General features: G+C 60.9%; 1 long non-coding RNA gene across 3 annotated transcripts in view; it reads right to left on the bottom strand.

The window, feature by feature from the left end:
- LOC142501479 (uncharacterized) overlaps positions 1-4,747 on the bottom strand; it is a 149,895-nt gene that overhangs the window by 133,892 nt on the left and 11,256 nt on the right. The gene's annotated exons all lie outside the window — the stretch shown is intronic.

Below are 4,747 nucleotides of genomic sequence, written 5' to 3'. Positions count from 1 at the left end.
TGAGCACTGCTTTCTGTTTCTGTATGTGTGTGATTTAATTTTATATAAAATTTAAAGCAAAACGTGAAAAAGCCTGTTTTTTTTTTTAAATAAATCAGTTCTGTAGAATTAGATAATACCGTCTGCATTTTTTAAAAACTCCTAATGCCATTTTAATTATTTTTTTAATGTACTTATCATTCTTTGGTTGCTACAGCAACCATTTAAAAAATCATGTCCACTTCCTCTGTTCAAACTGGCTCCTTTATTAGCTGTGCCCTTTGGCAACAAAGTATCACAAACATATATGTTGTTGTGACACAATAAACATAGGAGGGAACCTGCACACTCATAGAAAGAGACTGAGCAAAGTGGGTAAATCAAAATGGATATGTTTACTCAAAAGTGTAATATAAAAATAAAGACATTATAACAAGTTGATCTATACAAATAGTGAGCTCCTAATGTTAGCAAAAGGCAAAGAGGTGCAGGAAACAGGAAACTATAAGGCAGGCAGAGACAGAAGACAGGAGCACCCAAGAGAAGACAAACAGAGGAAAACCCAGAGCAGGGAGAAACAGCAGCACACCCGATGGACAAAAAAAGGAACTGGGAGAGAGGGAGACTTAGGAAAATATGTCAGGGCTATTCCTGACAGTGTGCATATGCAGTGATGAGAAAAAAGGGGTCCATGGAGAATGCGGTGCAGTGTGAGGATTCGCCATCCTGATGGCCGGAACTTACCTCTCCATCCCACTCCCTCAAGCACTCAAGATGTGCGATGCCACGGCGGTCCCGCTGCGCGCGCGTGGACGGCGCACGATCGTTCTGTCCCTCCGTGGGTTCCGCCTCCAATCTCCGCGCCCCGTCTGGCGTGCGGCCTTCCCTCTGGATCAGTTCCCAGACTCCGCCCCCACTCTAACGATGGACATGCACGGTGCACGAGTGACGCGCGATCAGGTCACCATTCTGACGTAGGTGACCCACGCGGAACAGGTCTCTTCCAGACTCCCCTCTCGCTCACACAACGGGTATGCACGTGCGCGAGTGGCGCGCGATCGGGTCGACAACCCGAGTGGCGCGGGACGTAGGTCCACCCCCAGGTCTAATCGGGCTGCACAAGAGGGCGCACCTGCGCGACCCAGCAGCCTATCCACTTCCTCCTCCTTGTTCCGCCCTGGCTCACCATTGGAGGAAGGACTCTTTATATACCTGCTTCTCTCAGTCTCTCATTGGTGAGCATAACCTTGTTTGACGCCGTGCCTTGCTGCAGTCTGCCTTGTACCTTGCTGCATCCTGCCTTGTTCCTGCTCCTGCCTGACCCTGCTACGTTCATTGGACTCCGCATCTCTCCCCTCCTGACCCGGCTTACGTACAACCATCCTGAACTCTCCAATTCTGACCTCGGCTAACCCTCGCAACAACTACTCTCCACTCTCCAATCCAGACCTTGGCAAAGTACCCCAACGATCCGCTATTCTCCAATCCAGACCCGGCAAGTATAAACGACTACTCTACCTTCTGTACTCCTGATCCGGCTTGCAAGACCATTCTACACTCTAGGCATGCCCTCACGGTTGTGGGTTGGCCTTTATACAATTCCCTACCTCAGCCTCGTGGTCGCGCCCGGGCCATAGAGGTGTGGGGAGAGCGGAGGCGCGCTAACGCTGAGGCTCGCCTGCTTCAGTCAGCGCGATTGCACGGACTTGCAGGTGAGCCAGCGTGCGCGAAGGGAGCCGGGGGGGAGGTGGTTGGAGGCGGGGCAGTGACGTCGCTGGGCCAATCGCCAGCAACGCACTGACGTCAATGTCACAGCGCCGACGTCACGGCGCCGTGACGTTGACGCTGCTTCAGGCGGATTGGAGGTTTTCAGCCGACAGCGCGCTGAAAAACAGCTTGGCGCTCGGTTGAAAACTCCAAAGCCTGAGCACGCCTGCGGACGCTCGCGTGAGCCCCCTCTCATGGCATCCTCATTGAGGATGCAGGGGCTCAGCGCGGAGCGTCCGCACGGCTCAGCACAGCTGGTCCATCTATGGATGCAGCCTTAGGCTGTCTCACATTTTAATCTGGTCTGTAACTGTTACATACGCCTATAATATAAATTATCTCTAAATGTGCATGCAATGTCTTGTATATAATGTACTAGCTGAGAGACCCGGCGTTGCCCGGGATGTAAATGCGTAATAGGTAGTATTATTTATAAATCGTGGAACAATAGGTGAGTATTTGTTGTAAAGGTTGGATAATAATGTTGAAAAGAAAGATGGAAGAAAATGTAATACGATGTTGTTTAAAAATGGTTTATTGTAAACACACCACAGTACAATGTATATTTTGGTGACATAACAGATGTAAAAATGTGAGGCGTGTGTCCTGCTAGGGTGTGAGGCGGCGGGTGGCGCGTGGGTTGTGAGTGCTGTCTGTGAGTGGGGGTCCTGCTAGGGTGTGAGGCGGCGGGTGGCGCGTGGGTTGTGAGTGCTGTCTGTGAGTGGGGGTCCTGCTAGGGTGTGAGGCGGCGGGTGGCGCGTGGGTTGTGAGTGCTGTCTGTGAGTGGGGGTCCTGCTAGGGTGTGAGGCGGTGGGTCAGTGATGTCGGTGCGTAGGGGCGGGAGGCAGCAGGTGTGTGTGGTGGCAGGGATGTGTCAAGTGTGACGGGTGTCTGTTGAGTGCGTGCAGCGGCTGTGAGGCGGTGGGTGAAAGGCAGAGGCGGGCGGAGTAAGGGTGGGTGAAAGGCAGAGGCGGGCGGGCGCGAAAGCAGGGGCGGGAAGGCAGGGGTGGGTAGGCGGGAAGGCGGGCAGGAAGGCGAAGGGTGGTGGGAAGGGGTGGAGGAGGGGGGGGGGAGGGAAGGGGGTGGGAGGGGGAAGGGGGTGGGAGGGAGGAGTGGGAGGGGGGAAGGGGGTGGGAGGGAGGAGTGGGAGGGGGAAAGGGGGTGGGAGGGGAGTGGGGTAGGGGGATAGGAGGGGGAAAGGGGGTGGGATGGGAGATGGGGGGAGGGAAAGGGGAGGAGGGGGGAGGGAAAGGGGAGGAGGGGGGAGGGAAAGGGGAGGAGGGGGGAGGGAAAGGGGAGGAGGGGGGAGGGAAAGGGGAGGAGAGGGGAGGGAAAGGGGAGGAGGGGGGAGGGAAAGGGGAGCGGAGGGTGGAGGGAAAGGGGAGGAGGGGGGAGGAAAGGGGAGGAGGGGGGAGGGAAAGGGGAGGAGGGGGGAGGGAAAGGGGAGCGGAGGGTGGAGGGAAAGGGGAGCGGAGGGGGGAGGGAAAGGGGAGCGGAGGGGGGAGGGAAAGGGGAGCGGAGGGGGGGAGGGAAAGGGGAGCGGAGGGGGGGAGGAAAGGGGAGCGGAGGGGGGGAGGAAAGGGGAGCGGAGGGGGGGAGGAAAGGGGAGCGGAGGGGGGGAGGAAAGGGGAGCGGAGGGCGGGGGGAAAGGGGAGCGGAGGGCGGGGGAAAGGGGAGCGGAGGGCGGGGGGAAAGGGGAGCGGAGGGCGGGGGGAAAGGGGAGCGGAGGGCGGTGGGAAAAAGGGAGCGGAGGGCGGTGGGAAAAGGGGAGCGGAGGGAGGGGGGAAAAGGGGAGCGGAGGGAGGGGGGAAAAGGGGAGCGGAGGGCGGGGGGAAAAGGGGAGCGGAGGGCGGGGGGAAAAGGGGAGCGGAGGGCGGGGGGGAAAAGGGGAGCGGAGGGCGGGGGGAAAAGGGAGCGGAGGGCGGAGGGGAAAAGGGAGCGGAGGGCGGGGGGAAAAGGGGGCGGGGGGGAAAAGGGAGCGGAGGGCGGGGGGGAAAAGGGAGCGGAGGGCGGGGGAGAAAAGGGAGCGGAGGGCCGGGGGGAAAAGGGAGCGGGGGGAAAAGGGAGCGGAGGGCGGGGGGAAAAGGGGAGCGGGGGGGGAGAAAGGGGAGCGGGGGGGGGGAGAAAGGGGAGCGGGGTGGGAGAAAGGGGAGCGGGGTGGGAGAAAGGGGAGCGGGGGGGAGAAAGGGGAGTGGGGGGGGGAGAAAGGGGAGTGTGGGGGGGAGAAAAAGGGGAGTGGGGGGGGAGAAAGGGGAGTGGGGGGGGAGAAAGGGGAGTGGGGGGGGAGAAAGGGGAGTGGGGGGGGGAGAAAGGGGAGTGGGGGGGGGAGAAAGGGGAGTGGGGGGGGGAGAAAGGGGAGTGGGGGGGGGAGAAAGGGGAGTGGGGGGGGAGAAAGGGGAGTGGGGGGGGGAGAAAGGGGAGTGGGGGGGGAGAAAGGGGAGTGGGGGGGGAGAGGGGAGTGGGGGGGGAAAGGGGAGGGGGGGGAAAGGGGAGGGGGGGGAAAGGGGAGGGGGGGGAAAGGGGAGGGGGGAAAGGGGAGGGGGGGTAAAGGGGAGGGGGGAGGGGGGGTAAAGGGGAGGGGGGGTAAAGGGGAGGGGGGAAAGGGGAGTGGGGGGGGAAAGGGGAGTGGGGGGGGAAAGGGGAGTGGGGGAGGGGGGGGGGGAAAGGGGAGTGGGGGAGGGGGGGGAAAGGGGAGTGGGGGAGTGGGGGGAAAGGGGAATGGGGGAGGGGGGTGGAGAGCAGTGGGCATATGTATTGTCATAATTTATGTATGTGCATGCCCCCCCCCCTCCGGGCGTCCGTCCCCCCGCTGGTTCGGCGGGTGGTCGCTCCCTCGCCCCCCCCCCCCCCGTTCCCCGTGATTTGCGGCTCGCCCCCCCCCCCCCCGTTACTCGTGACTCGCGCTCCCCCCCCGTTCCCCGTGACTCGCCCCCCGCCCTTCCTCGTGACTCGCGCTCCCCCCCCCCGGCGCCCGCTTGGTCCCCCGATGTGCCGCCCGGCT

This window comes from Ascaphus truei, chromosome 8 (genome assembly GCF_040206685.1).
Source record: "Ascaphus truei isolate aAscTru1 chromosome 8, aAscTru1.hap1, whole genome shotgun sequence".
Classification (NCBI taxonomy): domain Eukaryota; kingdom Metazoa; phylum Chordata; class Amphibia; order Anura; family Ascaphidae; genus Ascaphus; species Ascaphus truei.
Note: the sequence above shows the minus strand (reverse complement) of the source record. Positions and strands in the feature narration are given on the sequence as shown.